This window comes from Zea mays, chromosome 7 (assembly GCF_902167145.1).
Source record: "Zea mays cultivar B73 chromosome 7, Zm-B73-REFERENCE-NAM-5.0, whole genome shotgun sequence".
NCBI classification, from domain to species: Eukaryota; Viridiplantae; Streptophyta; class Magnoliopsida; order Poales; family Poaceae; genus Zea; species Zea mays.
In genome coordinates, this window is record NC_050102.1 from 75,486,036 (window position 1) to 75,503,793 (window position 17,758).

Below are 17,758 nucleotides of genomic sequence, written 5' to 3' on the forward strand. Positions count from 1 at the left end.
AGAGTTTAGAATACTAACAGAAATTAGTAGATTATCTCTTAGCCGAGATAGTTATTAGAGCTTAGGTGAAAACTTATGATGTATAGAATGCATGAAGGATATATGGTTGTAAACAGAATACTTTGATGTATATAAATGTATGATAGAATTTAATTTCATGTTGCTTTCAATATCAATATAGATCTATATATATATATGTTTGTGTGTGTGTAAATAAATATATATATAATTCAGTATTGTTTGAAATTTTGAAAAAAGGCGGGAAAACTTCCACTGGCGGCTAAATAAAGAAAACCGCCAGTGAAAAGTGCATTTCCACTGGCGGTTTGCTTTATAAAACCGCCAGTGGAAATGCATTTTCACTGGCGGTTTTCTTTATTCAGCCGCCAGTGAAAATGCACTTTTCACTGGCGGTTCCTTAAGAAAACCGCCAGTGAAAATGCACTTTTCACTGGCGGTTCCAAAATAACCGCCAGTGGAAATGCTGATTTCCACTGACCCCTAGCACTGGCGGTACTGAAAAACGCCAGTGTAAATAGGTTTAGAACCGCCACTATAGAGCTTCTGTGTACTAGTGTACCTTGCAGCCACTCCCTATACCATCTTGGAAATGGGAGGACCTCAGCATGGACTTCATTGTGGGGTTGCCCAACACCTCCCGGCACCGCGATTCTATTTGGGTCATTGTGTATAGGCTAACCAAGGCAGCTCATTTCTTGCCAGTACATACCACCCACAGGGCAGAAAAATATGCAGAAATCTATATTGACCAAATAGTGCGCTTGCACGGAATACCACCGACTGTCGTGTCAGATAGGGGGCACCTTTTGTCGCACGTTTCTGGGAACAACTGCAGAAGTCACTTGGAACCAATGTGATAAGAAGCTCAACATACCATCCTCAAACTGACGGCCAAACGGAAAGAGTAAATCAAATTCTTGAGGACATGTTGAGAGCGTGTGTGCTACACTATGGCAAGAATTGGGATAAGTGTCTTTCTCTGGCAGAATTCTCTTACAATAATAGTTACCAATCCAGCCTGAAGATGGCACCTTTCGAGGCCTTGTATGGGAGAAGGTGTAGAACACCGCTAAATTGGTCTCAAGCTGGAGAAAGGGAAATATTTGGACCTGACCTAGTGCTTGAAGCCGAGGATAAAGTCAGAGTCATTAAGAAAAATTTGGAAGCTGCTCAGGCCAGGCAAAAGAGCTATCATGATAAAAGAAGGAAGCCTCTACAATTCGAAGTGGGGGATCATGTGTACCTCAAAGTGTCACCCACCAAAGGTGTTCAGAGATTTGGGATCAAGGGCAAATTAGCTCCTCTCTATATTGGGCCCTATGAAATCAAAGAGACTTGTGGACCTGTAGCATACCAGTTGAAGTTGCCACCTCACATGTCTACAATTCATGAGGTGTTCCATGTGTCTCAGCTAAAGAAGTGTGTCCGCTTACCAACGGAAGTGCTATCCGAACCTGAATTAGAGATAGAACCAGACTTGTCATATCAAGAGCACCCCGTCAAAGTATTGGTCCAAAAGGAAAGGTCAACTCGAGAAAAGTCAATCCAAATGTATAAGATCTAGTGAAGCAACCATTCAGAAGAAGAGGCTACTTGGGAAACTGAGGATTTTCTGCGCTCTCACTACCCCGATTTTCTACCCAAAGGAATCGGTACGTAACCCAAAATCCAAACCCCCCACCAGCCCTTTGAATTTAAGTATAAGAGAAATATAGTTAATAAAAACTGAGTAAGTTGTAAAACTAAATCTAAAAGGACTTCCTTCTGAAGTTGCAAAGAGGTAGACATTCAAAGAGCAGTCTACTAGAGAACCTTGATAAAAGAAACCACACCGCTCAAGCACTCACCATCTTAGCACCCTCTAAAGGATCCCTACCCAATCTCGAGACGAGATTCCTTTAAGGGGGGAGGGCTGTAACACCCCAGGTGTTACCCAAGGCCCTAACTCAATATATGTACCTATGGCCTATTATCACATTTGTTAAATGGGAAGACAGGGGCACCAAAACTTTAGGAACCATGGCTTAGCTAAGTGATTATCATGATGGGAGGGAAACCCTAGCCTTTCATGTATCTTCACCTATGAAAAAGGTTGTAAAACCCTAGTTCCCCCTATCGAGCCATTAAATCCCCAAGCATTGGATGAGTGAGAAGGGGAAGCAATTGACCATTTCATGGCTTGAACTCTTTACCAAAGTTGAAGTACATTAATATATCTACAAAATATAGTAAGAGAGGTATTACATAAAGGTCCTATAAAAACCCCAAATCAAGCCCCCAAGTGGAGAGCACCCTAGAGCAATCCATTTTTCTCTAAGTCAAAAATCAGCCCTAATCTAAAGATCAGAAGTGTTCACTTTTTTGCTAACACCAAAACCACATGGTCCAAATAACAAAAAGTAGCCAAACTACGCAAGGCACACCCCTGAAAAGTTTGAAACCAAACTAGAGTTGTTTGGCACGGTTTGGCATCTGTTTTGTCGCGGGATGAACAGTGCAGACAGACAAGACTTGGCGCCACCATATCTCCTAAGCCAGACCCAATCTCCCCTTGGAACTCACATGAACTAGATAGCTCTAGGTGCAGGGAAGAAATCTTACATAAGTCATATGGCAAGATTCACATGTTTGGGTGCTCAGCAGGCGTAAGAACTTGGGCAGAATAACACAACCACGTGTTCGACGCGCCCCAACAATGCCAGAGCATGCCCCGGCGCTCGGCCCCGCGCCCATGCCCACACCCGCGGCTATATGTGTACATTTGTGCTGTGCCTAATAGGCCGGCCCAAAGCATGCAATTTCTGGCACGACCCAGATCTAGCACAACCCAACCTAATTGTGGGCCTGGGCCGGCACGACCCAATATGTGGGCCATGCCTGGGCCTCAAGTCAAGCCCACGAGCTAGCCTGTCATGACCCATTTAACTAAGGTCCATTGAGGCCCACTAAATATAGACTCAGTATTTAACTAAGGCCCCTCAAAGCCCACATGACTAGAACAACTTGGAGAGTCTAGAGCTTTAATAAGCCATCGAGAACCAATACCTAGATGTGGAATGAATAGTGATGATGATCATTGTATATGTATTCTGTATGGCTGTATACTACTCAATTAAAGACTGAACAAAGAACTGAATATTAATTCTGAGCTAGTTGTAATATTTTTTCTTTCTGACCAAAGGTTTTTAATGTGCATCTACAAAACATCTTAGTTTTATTTTGATCATATATATATTCTATACTTTTTGTTTATGTATTACTGTTGTATGTATATGGGCTGGTCTGGCACATTAAGACATTTTGGGCTATTTGGGCCAGCCTGGCACACATAACTAATTGTGGACCGTGCCGTGGGCCGATGACTGGGCACACGTGCTGGCATGACACGACCCATAATTAGATATGTGCTTTGTGGGCCGTGCCTTTGCGGGCCGTGCTTTTGTGGGCCTGAGCCGTGCCGGGCCACGACGACCCACATGTACACATATACCCGTGGCTATAAAGCCATCCCAGGCCTCGACCGTACGCCCCCGCACACTCCCAACCCCGTCTGAGCGCAAGTTCACTGGCGTTTTCCCTACACACGGCGTGCCAGCGGCCACCCGAGCCCCGGCCACCGTAGACCGGCCACCCCAGCCCTCCTCCTCCCGTCTGACCCCTTGGCCAACTTCCTCAGAGCTTAGTGAAGCTCCCCGAGCCCGTAGAGCGAACACCACCCCACCGGAGACGCCGGATTGATGCCGTCGGACTTCGATCGGCCGCCGTCGCATGTAAACCGAGCTACACGGTAAGCCATTCGTCGATTCCTTGCGCCTACGACATCCTTGACCTCCAGGGAAGCTCTCTGTGCTATTTAATTGAACTCTACCGCCGTGAGCAGGCCGGAGCACGCGCCGCCGACGAGCCCGACCGCCTACGCATGCAGCCATTCCTATTCCGGCCATCAGCGCCGGTGATCCGCCCCTCGACGTGATCGCCAGGACCTCCCAGACCTCACTCAGCCCTCCACCGGAACTCTCCCGCCGCCGGTAAGCCGTGCCACCCTTTTCCCTCTCTGTGGCAACTGTTCCGGTGAGGAGGGAGCTCGGGTGAAGAGAGAGAAAAGCCAAGGGGTTTTTGGAAACGTCAGTGACTCTGGTTAATTGTTTCCAGGGGCACGGATTTAAGGTTTTGATTAAACAACCCCAGGGGTCCCGGTGCAAACCTGTTTTTCATAAACCTTTAAGATTTGTTCTTTTTAAATAAGTAGAGAACATGAAAAATTCATAACTTGAGTTTTATTCAACCAAATTTGGTCAAACTAATTTTGCTAGGTCCTAAATATTATGAACTATTCGGCAAAAATAATAAACACCCTGGTTTCTGCACTACTTTTTAGAGTTTTAATTTAAATAAGCATACTACCCAAAACTAAATAAGCAGAGGGAAAAAATTTAGGACTAAGGCTGAGAAAAATTGGAGATGTCTTTGGCTAATAACTACACAGTTTAAAAATGTTAAACTCCTAGTATACTAGGTTAAGGAGGGATTATCCATTAAAACTTGTATTGGCCCAAACCTTAAGAAAATGAAAAAGGGAATTTAAAATAAGAACTAGAGGGCAACCACATTTTTCCTAGCTTGCTTAGGTGATATAGTTCATAAAAAAATTTGTTGAACCCTCTGTTAGTACAAAAGAAATGCACCACATTTTATTTTATAAAAATAGTAAGAACTTAGAAAAATCCTAGAAAAAATAACCCTAAGGAGAAACCACCCTAATCCTTGGGATAACTACTATTATGCTGGTATGAATCTAGGAAAAATACAAGTTCTGTTGTTTGATATTTTTCAAATGACAAGTTAGTTATAAGTGCCTTTTTGACATTAAACTTTAGAAAATCACAACTAAATAACCATTAAGTCACTTTCTTTGATTTTTGACACAAAGAACTGTCATTGCCCATAGATGTTGGCAAAAACAAATTTTAGTGCAGAACCCCCACCTAAATCAGAGCTGTAGTGCAAAGTGACCCTCCACCCTCACTTTTATTATTTTTTCCTAGAGTTTATCCTAATTTTTCTTAACCGCAAATTTGTAGGATAGACTACAGTGCTCAATATTAGCCCACTGTAAGTTTTGCAACATTTCTTTGGAAAATTCTAAATCACTATGGTAGTTCAAGAACTTTAAAAGCATAAATAGAAAATAAAAAGGGGAATTGTGGAAGGAATTAATATTATACAACTAGATCTCTCCAAGTTTCCAATACAACATGAAGGAAAGAATTAAATTCTTAAGTTCACTTAAGGCCCTACAATAGGTGAGTATAAGACACTAAGAGCATTGTACGATAAAGAAACCCTAGTTACCACTGCCTTAATATTGTCTTACCATATATCATGTTTACTAAATCTACATCTCATTAATATACATGTACTTTATTCATGGCATTTGATAGATTGTAATCTCGCTGACGGAGAGTACGTCCTCATTCCGGAGCAAGTAGTTGCTCAGGAGATAGTCCAGGAGCCAGCACCAGAGCCTGCTACTGAGGATCTACCTGCCCCAACTGTTGAAGGCAAGCCCCGGTTTTAAGCATAACCATTATATATGATATTTTACTGCACTTAATGTTTGTAGGCTTGTACTGTGCACTTAAGTGTAGGAGTTGATTGAAACCCTAGTTGCATGAACTCAGGATTCCTTTTGAGATGGATACTAGTATGCTAGGTCGAGTAGCTGCTTTACTAATTACGGATCTCGGTAGAAGTCGAGTGATTTTTCTAGCACTCGCGCGAGGTCAGGAATTGATTGTATCCATTTTTATATCGGAATGATGATGGTCTGTGGACAACGATCCATGGGGATGTGTGGTCTATGAGACGGAAATTGGAATAAGGATTAAGGTGTGTACCGTGTGTCAAGCGTTTGAACGTACTAAACACATGCTGAGAAATATGGTAAATCGGTAAGCCTAGTACTTGAGTGAACCTGGCCGCGGATTGATCTCCTCACGTGACCTGAGACGTGGTCTCCCATTCCGGTTATGGTGGGTACAAGTGCGGTCACTGCACGACGGCAGTCGGGGTCAGTGAGGCATTATACGCCAAGGCGGTGGGCCTCTTTCTGTTGACGGGGAATCGATGGGGACGGTTGATATGTGTGGGGACGAAGTGCCTCGCCACATCGTTTGTTTAGGTTTACCTTGCAAGGTTAAAACTCGATTCGAATCGTCAGCTTCTCGCAGCTAATGAGACTGCTTGATCCATGCTGCTGCTTTGAGTAATAAGTGGAAAAGAGATGAGTGGTAAAAGATGTTGATTGATATAATGTTTGATACCATGTATGAATAGCTAGGTACTCATCTAGTTAAAGGGATCATATTAAAACTGGAAAAGCTAAAACTTGATTTTAGACTCAGCTAATGCTTTTGGCAAACCGAACCCCTCAGCCAAACAGCTGCATGTCTAGAGGTAGAGGAGTAGACTCCTCACACCGGGTAAGTCTAGCTGAGTATTAGTATACTTAGCCTTGCTTGTGGCATAATTTTTTATAGGTTCTCTGGAGGATATGGTTGTTGGAGTGACTTGGCCGTCCCTCCTGCCACTGGGTTGGATAGTCGAGTGGGACCCTACTTCAGCAGGAGAGGAGCATGAGGAGTGATAGGCCAGGCTTCCCCATCCTCCCTTTTAATTACCGTTAGCTAATTTCGGCTGCATTGAGAACAATGGTTACTACTGTTGGGGCGAAGGCGAAGACGCCACCCTTCGTTCGATGCCTTCGCCGTCCTCGCTGGACCAATGGAGACAAGACAACGGGCAGACTCACCCTTCGTCCCACACGTCACCGGACGAAGACCTATGACGAGGTCGTCTCATCTTGCGACCTCGTCCAGCATGGAGGCCCACGTGTGATCCGGCCCATTGTAACAGGCCCTGCGTGGCCGCTGCGCATTACGGGCCTAATTTGTAAAGGTCTCCCTGTAATTACGGTCTGTAACCCTGCTTTATGGGAATATTCCGGGGATAACCTAGGTGTCTGAGGGCACATGCGTCCTTAACCCTGGACGCTGGGCACTCAGATACCTATAAATACCCCCACATAGTGCCCTTGAGAGGCTAGATTAAGAGAGCTATTGCCATCTCATGCAAAAACCCTGTTTGCGTTGCTACACTCCCCCGTTGGATCAACTTGCACCAGAGAGCAAGTTCCAACATTTGGCGCCCGGACTAAGCACAACAAGTGCGAAAAATCGAAGTCTTCCTCAAAAAGACTATCCGTGCAAAAGTCGCCTAAGGGTGCAGCCGGACTAAGCACAACAAGTGCGAAAAATCGAAGTCTTCCTCAAAAAGACTATCCGTGCAAAAGTCGCCTAAGGGTGCAGCCGGGCTAAGCACAACAAGTGCGAAAAATCGAAGTCTTCCTCAAAAAGACTATCCGTGCAAAAGTCGCCTAAGGGTGCAGCCGGACTAAGCACAACAAGTGTGAAAAATCGAAGTCTTCCTCAAAAAGACTATCCACGCAAAAGTCGCCTAAGGGTGCAGCCAGACTAAGCAAAACAAATGCGAAAAATCGACTACAGGCAACCGACATAATAAACACACTAGACCAAGTGCGCAAGGCCTTTATGAGCATAGCCAAACATGCGAAGGCGCACATCCTCATCATACAAGCTATTACATATGTACAACAAAGGCATCACACCTTACATCGGTTCAACCTTCGGAATGATTCCCATCTCCCTATAGTTAAATAGCATTATCCTCAGCTCCTCACCCTCAAAAAGACTTCGCAGCTCCCCCTCACCTACACTCGCAACGGCCGGCAAGGACAACAATTCCTGCTTGCCAGCCCTGCCCACACGAAGCCGACCGCCGTCCGGCTCACTCACTCTACGCTTCGCAACCGCCCTTCGCCGCCTACGCCCAGCACTCGGACCAGGCACAACTTCAGCACCCGCAGCACGCGGCGAAGCCTCCGCCGCAGCCACATCCAATGCCGCAAAGTAATCCAAGTCCTCATCCGACGACTCTTCTGTCCACTCAACCGATCTCCCAGAGTCACCAAAATCAGAAAACTTAGAAGCAGACTCATCCAATTCATTCCCAGCATCCACGGTCGAAGCCGCCACAAAATTAGCAGTAGCGGTTGCGTGCGCAGGCCCAAAATCTTGAACCTGCGCAGCAACCAAGGTTCAGCAACTTAGACAAAATTCTCTAACTACACACACCCACTAAGCCACCTGCGAAGGCCCAGCCACCGTGGGATCCTCCGCCGCCGTCTTCGGGGGATCCTCAGCCCTCGGCACAGCAGTTGGCGACGAGCCACCGCCGCACGCAGTAGCCGCAGGGGCAGCGAGGGAGCCTTCGCCGGTTTCCGGGGGCGGCGCCGGGACGACCTCAGCCTCGGCCACCACCGGGTTCGTCTCGAATTCAGGCCGCGCGCTGTTCAAAGAGCCGCGCGCCGCCTAAAACACAGCACACCGATTCAGCAAGCCCACGTAGAAACCACATCCAACAACACTAAACAAAAGACGAACATTACATGGCCCCTCGCCAGGTCGGACCGCTCCCTAACCACCTCCCGCCCATGAGGGCCCCATATCCGGTCAAAGAGGGCCCCCGCGGACTCCTTCACCACCGGGTCCTCGACCTTGTAGATCTCACGCTCAAAATCTTCATCAGATTGGTCGAAGACCTCATAGTGGCGGCACACTTCGCGGGACAGCGCGTTCATCGCCCCTTCGCAGGTGACGAGGGAGGCAAAAGACATAAAACCCTCCACAATGGTCAGGAGCGCCAGCAACTCCTCTTGCAGCCACTCGAGGCAGCGAAGGCCCGACTCTCGGTCGGGCACTTCGAAGTCAGCGGTCCACGCGCCCAGCTCGTGGTATGAGTCCATAAGCTGTTTGCGCGTCCGCTCAACTTCCGAGCGCGTAGAAGCCTCGGCCCTCTCCATGCGGGCCTGCAGAGCGTTGAACCGCCCCTCCCATTCCTCGGCGCGCTGGCTGGCGAGGCTACCCTCCACCCGCGCCAAATTGGCCTCCGCCTGCGCAGACTGCGCCTTGGCGAGGGCCTGATTAGCCTCCCTCCTCTCCTCCGCCAGCTGGCGCCGGAGGTCAGTCCTCTCGCCCTCCAGCGCGGCCACCTTCTCCGCCAGCTTGCGGCACTTGCTATCGGCGGCCGACTTTTCTCGGACAGCGTCAGCATGCTGCGCCTGAAGTCTCTCGACTTCGGCAGACACAACTGCCATAAGGGCCCCCGACGCCACGCGGTCAGCGAAGTCAGCCGCCTAAAAGACACACATAAGACCTCAATCCCAACGAAACCGGTAAAAACCGAAGTCTAGCTCAACTTACCTGACTTAGCCGCTGCGACGCCTCCTTCAGCTGGCGGGACACAGAGCCCGCCTTGTCCTTGACGGCGGTGAGCGCCAAAATCTCACCACTAGCGCTGAGGGCGCTACCCTTCGCCCCAGGCACCGCAGCAGGCACCGTGGTCACCACCGCAGGCGGAACAACAACAAGTTGCCACTCGCCCGATCCTGCAACGTATCAACAGTCAAAAAAAAGGCTAACGACTTACCAACGAGGTAATCATCCACGCTAATATCGGTGCCGAAGTCGGCAACGCGCTTGCCCGGCAAAGGCAATTCTCGGGCCTTCGCGGCTACGGCCGAGGCGGACTTGGTTCCGCCGGCTCCGGCCGCCCTCGCGACCTCCGACACCTTGCTGGACCCAGGGGCGGCCGACTTCGCCGCCAGCGTCGACTGGCTACCGCCGGGGGCGGCAGACTTCGCAGTCCCCCGCGCCCTCTTCAGCCTAGCCTCGGGCAGCCTGATGACCGCCCGACGCTTCTACGCAGCCTCCTGATGATCCTTGTCCATCACTGCCGACACAATAGCAGTAATATTCCGTCCATAAGGAAACACCTTCATATCACGAACCATGCGAGATGTAAAAAAGTCTTCGCCGGCCGCGCGGGGGATAGGAACGTTCTTAGGCCACCAACCCCCGGTAACCTTTAGCATCCGCGCCGAAGACTCCCGGAGCTCGGGCGAAGACATCCTTCCCTCGGGGGCCGCGCATGTCCCCATCAACTCCATAGCAAAACTATCGGAAACCCCAAGTCCTCCCTTCGCAGTACCTAGATTCCTCTTCTTGGCGGATGGGGCAGCCGTCGGCGCGGAGTCGTCTTCAGTCTTCGCCGCCGGTTTCTTCCCGCGGCGGTCGACAACGTCTTGCCCGGGATAACCGCCATACGGCAGACAGTTCAACTCGAAGACCCTATTCAAGCGATCGTTGGATCCACGTATATCCCAACTACGCTGGGCCTCCATCTTTGGCACATAACGACCAACAATCCGCACCGCCCCATCCTCCACCTCACGCACGAATGCAGCGGGATCTCGGCCATGCAAATCCAGTGCGAAGCCGGGACTCCGCACCTGCATCCCGCCACAGGAGGGCATCTGGCGAGGGCATACTTCGCCCAGCGCCCAGCCACGCGCCAAGGGCTACACCCCATACGCGACAAACTCCTCCACCAGATCGCGCCCGCTACTCATGCCGGCCGCACACCGCAAGGCCCCTTCGTCTGCATCCTACTCCGCCACTTCAAACTGCGGGTACGCCGAATAATAATGCGAGCACATCTCAGCCACGGGGAGCCCCGGATGGTCTTCGACTGTGCCCTCGGCAACGTAGAACCAAAACTCCCACCAGTTGCCCCATTTATTGCGGGCGCAGGGAACCAACTCAACGACTTCCATCGAAGTCTTGCCGATCTTCGGCGTAAATGTACAAGACCCAATTGAGAAATCTTATTTCCGATCATCCTTTTCTGCCAATGCAAACAATAATACTTCACGAAGACTTCGACCGATGGCTGCCCGCCGTACGAAGTCGTTGCCCAGACATATTTTGACAGGGCCACCACAACATTCGGCGTCAGCTGGTGGACTTGAACGTTGAACCTATTCAGAACTTCTCCCACGAATCGATGCGCGGGCAGACGAAGGCCAGCGGCGAAGAAAGCCTCAAAGACAACCAACTCGCCTTCTAGCTCGGGGACCTCCTCCGCCCCCGGGACACGGGCCACTCCGCCGCCAAAATAACCGAGCTGTTGCATGTCTTGCACGCGGATCGAGGACATCCGCGACACGCTGAACTCAACTGTGTCGCCGGCGCGCAACTCCTCCGCCGCCACATTGCTCAGCGTCTCCTCCGACGACGCGTCGGTCGGCGGTGTAGCGGCAGCAGAAGAGGAAGAGGACGGCATCGCTACGTTCCGTCGGCGGCAGCGGGCGGTCTGCTTCACACAGGCCAGATCTCTGACGAGCAAGAGCAAGGAGGGCAGACGAGCAGCGAGCGGGTTGAAAAGGCAGTTAGGGTTTTCGTGGAGCGCGGAAAGATAAAGTTCAAAACGTGCCGCCCCCACCCCCTTTTATACACAGGGCGCGGCGCTTCGGGAAACCCGCAATCCAACAGTACAGCGTCAATCAACGGTCATGTCAAAAACCCCCGCGGAACCACTTCGAGCGAGGGCAGCGTCTCCACCATCTAGCAACGTCTTCGGCACCAGATGACTTAGTCGAACTGGTCCCTCGGAGGGCAAATGTTGGGGCGAAGGCGAAGACGCCACCCTTCGCTCGATGCCTTCACCGTCCTCGCTGGACCAACGGAGACAAGACAACGGGCAGACTCACCCTTCATCCCACACGTCACCGGACAAAGACCTGTGACGAGGTCGTCTCATCTTGCGACCTCGTCCGGCATGGAGGCCCACGTGTGATCCGGCCCATTGTAACAGGCCCTGCGTGGCCGCTGCGCATTACGGGCCTAATTTGTAAAGGTCTCCCTGTAATTACGGTCTGTAACCCCGCTTTATGGGAATATTCCGGGGATAACCTAGGTGTCTGAGGGCACATGCGTCCTTAACCCTGGACGCTGGGCACTCAGATACCTATAAATACCCCCGCACAGTGCCCTTGAGAGGCTAGATTAACAGAGCTATTGCCATCTCGTGCAAAAACTCTGTTTGCGTTGCTACACTCCCCCGTTGGATCAACTTGCACCAGAGAGCAAGTTCCAACAACTACTTTTGCAAAACTCGGATGATGTTGTAATAATATTAAGTACTTCTTTAAATTATGGTTTTATGCTTTATTGTATTTCCTCTTTGCCTCACCTTCGAGGGAGTATGTGGTACTTGATCCTGTTAATGGCCTTGTCGGACTCGATCCAAGGGACTGACGTTTTATTCCTATTTAAGTGTGGTTTTGCCTTCAAGGCAGGACTCAGGCACTTAAGTTGGAATAATTCGTGCGGTTCCACCAAAGAAACAAACCAGACAATAATATTCTATGTGTCGCTATGAGATCGTAGGTTCGAGAACCACTAAAAACAAAGTTAAAACATATAAGATATGGGTTTTCTAATATTTTTAGAATTATTCTTCACACTAAAAAATCAATTCTCGATTTATTTTATAATTCCTCGAACGGTGGCTCATATTTTACAAAAGGCCAGGGTCATTTATACAAAAATCAGTATTAGTTTGTTATATTCTTTCTACTAAGTGTGGCTGCGGGTTGATTTGGATTAAAGGTAGGGGCTCTTATGTAAACATAACTGGCCGAAGGGGTATCAACCATCTTCAGCCGTTCAGATTAGAGTCAACGGCCCAAATGGAATAGAGCAAATCGGTACACTCCGTCTAATCCTAGGCATCCTATCTATCAAGCGACGACTACATTTTAATGATACAAAGGGGTATATTACTATTTAATCTTGGCCCTCAATTCTAGATCCGACGGCACACATTTCATTGCCACCCCACGATGCCACCATGCGGCATCAACATGGTCCGGTGTGGCGGTGCCATGGCCATGGTATGGCTCTGAGAAACCTAGTGACCCTAGCTCTAACTAGAATCACACTATACATTGCTGAGAAATAGGCGAATAGGTCCATGCATCCTCACCAGTGATTGGGACACCAAGCGTGGTCGAGACATGGAGTGGTCAGATCGGCGGCAAGGATCCGACTCCTTCGAAGAATCCACGGTCCTCCACCCTCCTCTCGGCTACACAGACATCTGTTGCACCCTAGCATTCCTCTGCGTCCACCCAATGAGGACCAAGCGACGATGTACGTGTTCGTCCATGGTTGCTGCCCTCAATCCTCCGTGGCAGCAATGGCATATGCAATATCGAGCCTCTGTCTCCTCTCCACTCTCTTGTTTATGGTGTCCTAGGGAAATTGGTTGTCGAGGTGAAGGGGTCATCCGCTTATAGACACCAAAGCTAGGGCAACTAGCTCGCAAGATCTGGGAGAAGCGCAACAAACCCCATGGCGTCCAGCTCACCATAACAGAATTGTGAGGGGGAAGAACCTCCTGTCGAGGAGGCCCCCTCTGTTAGCGAATGAAGAAGATCACACACAGAGAGAATGCAACGTGGTACCAAGCACGAGCTGGGGCTGAGACGGTCTTACGGGGCGGGCCCTCAAGGCAGTTGTTGAGAAAGAAGGCGCGCTACAAGCGAGCCTCTGGCGTTGGCCCCACCAAGCAGTGGACTATGGGGGCGTGGTAATGGTGAAGCTAGGCTGGCGAGGGGTAAAATGGAGATGGGCATGTGGTGAAGCTTCACGGCCGAGGGGAGGTGGCCCAGGTGCAAGTAAGCGTTGTCTCTTTTATTTTTATTTTTATTTTTATTTTTCTTTTTCTTTTATCTTTTCTATTTTCTATTCCTTTTTCTATTTCTAATTTTACATCTAAAGTTAATTTTCAAACTTCAGATTCAAACTAAATTCAATTCATACGCACATTCATATAAATCCCAGCATGTGTGCAAAGTTATATATACTTTATATATTAATTATTTACCCATTTATTTAGACAAATACAATGCACATCATCCATTCCAAGGAAAATATTTTGAAAAGTATTCAAATTCATATTCATTACTTATTTATTTTTTAGGAGAGGTGAATATCTAATCAAGGGTAACTTTAGTTCAAGTATTTATTTCTAATCATATAGTTCGTGAGGGGAATAATACATTCTAGCATATCGATTGAAGGGCTTTCTATTATTATTTTTTCTCTTTTCTAGATTTCAAATTAAATTCTAGTTTCAAAAGTTATAAGTTCTATATTTGACCAACAACATTCTAGTATTGCTAACTATTTATTTTAGGAGAACATAACTTTAAAAGTGAGGAATCCATATTAAGAGACATTTTAATTCTTTATCTTTTGAAGAAACTTTTATAAATTCCAAAATATGATTTTGGGTGTTACAAATTCTACCCCCTTAAAAATAATCTCGTCCTCGAGATTAGTAAGAAAGGGATGCAGAAAGATTGGGTTGCAGTTTAGCTTTTAGTTTCGAATCAGTTCAAGAACCAAATGTTTTGCTCTTTAATATTAATTTAGTAGGTGAATAGGAAAGCAAGGGTCTCTTTTATGTCTAGCCATCTATTAGGCAGGATGAGATTTGGTTTACAGCGAGGATAGGTCGGGGTAAGAAAGATTATGGCAAGGAAAGACTTCATCTGAGACGGTGGATATTGATCCATCTAAAGATTTGGTTCGACTCATATCCTTCCTTGCCGACGTTGATGTTTTTCTTCCTGGGTCTTGGTGTTATCGTGTCTAGGAGATCTAGGTAGGTAGGTGGTTGTTGAATATAAGATGGGTCAAGATATTGTTTAAGTTGAAGTAGTTAGATTAGGCATGTGATCGATAGTTTAGGAAACCTATCATGAATATGTAAGCTAGGTGTATGTGTATGACCGAGTTGGTCTATGACACCACTTTGGGGTAGAGTGGGTTAGCTAAGAAAGCAATTTATGAATAGAGCCTAATTTATTTTACCAGATTTAACTAATCTAAGTTATTTGGTCCTATCCTTTATATATAGGCAAGAAAGATGACCATATAGAATATGAATTTCAGATTAGATTAGATCTGACTTAACTAGGTTAGGTTTATAACTAGGTTAGACTAGATAAGATCTAATTGATTTGGATTAGATCATGGTTGTTACTCTAGGGTGGGATACGTATGTTTATCTTGACCAAATGAATCTATTTGGATAAGGCAGAATCTTATAAGATAGGTACATATTTTTATGGGGGATAATCTATGTTGATTAGCTATCTTGAAAAAACATTTTTATGCCTAATTGTTTATGCAGATGCAATTGCGAACATTACTCCACAACTCATCACACTCAATCAAAGAACAAAATCACATAGGTACCATAAGAACAAGCATTCAAGTGTATAGATACCTACAAAAATAGTTTTTTTAAGATTAGGACTCCTATTACTTAGGGACAATTGGGGTATAGGATTCCAAAGTGTGAAATCCTCTTTTGGTTTAAAAAAGAAAAGATAAGTGTAATCAGAGTAAAGCAATAAAAGATGAGAGAAGATTAAGTAAAGTTTAGAAAGAATTAGAGTAGCATATGAAAGTATGTAAGGGTTTGTCCAGTTCTATGTAGGCTACGTCCTACAGTCAACATTGCTCTGATACCACTTTTTTCACACCCAAATTTAAGGACAAATCTAGATGCATATTAAATATGTGCTAGGATCAAGTCTCACACATATGATGATTCATGGTACAGAAATCAATGTCACATCTTTATTATATAATAGAGGGTATGTACAAAAATAACTAAATAGATTACATCATATGACGACAACGATTATCTGCAACCAAAGTTGACTGGAAAACAATGGCCTAGACCTCTTCAAAATCATTGTAACATCCTTCATGCTCCTCATCTTGCAGTACTTCTACATGACATGGTGTGATTATAGCCAGGGTGAGCTCCCATACGGAAATCGCTCAGCAAGTGTGGGAAAAACGTGTAGTGTAAGCCTTAGCAAGGAGAATGGTTAAGGCTGAGCATAGTTTTTACTAAGGTGGTCAAAATTTTATTAGCAGTTACTAAGTATAAGTGATTACAACCCAATTAAATAATAGATCACAGATGAACAAAACCCCTAATTGTAATGTAATGCATGTTAAGTTTAAGTATAGTTCCATCATTTAATCATGCGAGAGTCCTAAACTGCTCTTGACCATGACCACAACTGATATACCAGTTTTACACTCTGCGGAGGTTGCACATCTTTACCCACAAGACATGTTCCCTTTGTCGCCTTGGGTTGATCGACCCTTAAACACTTCCAAGGTGAGTTGTTAAGAGCACACTACGAGGCCTTTACAAAGTTCCACCAGCATGAGAAAATAACCCTGCTACGGTTTTAGGACAAAAGAAGCATATGCCTTTTCCCATGGTTTGTAACCCTATCGCAGTAATTACAGCCAGCACTATACTCTACAGCGACACCTCCTTGCTTTCCCCATTCATGAAGGGATTATCTCAAACTAGGTTTCCTAATTAATTGACCAAGGGCGTCATATTCTGCCCTTGTGATAGCACTGTTTTCTCGTGTTAAGCTCCATGTTCCAATTAACAAAATGATCTTATCATGAATAATAAAGAATCCATTGAAAAAATAATAAAGCATTGTCATAATTCATATATAGCATTAATCCCAAAACTAGATAGAGCAATAGAAAGACTACCCAATAATTTTTTTGTTTGCCAGGTGTAGGGTAAACAAAGCTAGGATTAGGTCCCCATCATGTTAACCTAACTGTGGCACGATGATTAACAAAACATTATTAGGTAAAAGTATGTGATCAAGGACACAACTTGCCTTTTTGGTGCAAACTCCAAGTACTTCTCTAATTGAAGCTTCAGGTTCCTCGTAACTTCGCTTCTATTCACGGTAATACATACAAATAGACATGTAATAGGTAAAAATAACATTACAACAAAGATGGAAACATACCACACAATAATACTCTATGTGTAGATACAAGATCGTAGGTTCGAGAACCACTAAAAACAAAGTTAAAACGGATAAGATATGAGTTTTCTAATATTTTTGGAATTATCCTTCACACTAAAAAAATCAATCCTGGTTTTATTTTATAATTTCTCAGATGTCGGCTCATATTTTACAAAAGGCCAGGGTCACTTATGTGGCAGAACCGCCCGAATTATTCCAGCTTAAGTGCCCAAGTCGCACCCTTAAGGGCAGCAACACACTTAAACAGGAATAACCCGTCAGTCCCTCGGATCTAGTCCGATAAAGCCACTTACCAGGATCGAATACCACTAACTCACTCGAAGGTGAGGCACAGAGAAATACAATAAAGCATAATACCACAAGTTTAATAAGTATCATTAGTGATTACATTATCGGAGCTTCAAAAATAATAACCATAAATTTTAATGCAGCGGAAATAACTAACGGAGAAGAACCGAGTAACATGGCGAAGCCTGGCCACACTACTCCTCCTGGTCCTCTCCTGCGGAAGCAATAACCCTCTCGACCATCTATCCCGGTGGAAGGGATGAAGGCCAAGTCACACCATCAACCAAATCAAGGAGTACCTGCAAAAATTGTGCCACAAGCAAGACTGAGTATACTAATACTCAGCTAGACTTACCCGGTGTGAGGAGTCTACTCCTCTACCTCTAGACATGTAGCTGTTTGGCTGTGGGGTTTGGTTGCCAAAAGCACTAGCTGAATCTAAAAATCAAGTTTTAGCTTTGTCAAGTTTAAGTGTGACTCTCTTAAGACTAAATGTGTACTATCTACTCATTCATGGTATCAAGCAAATTTAACAATCAACATCTTTTGCTACATTATCACATTTCCACT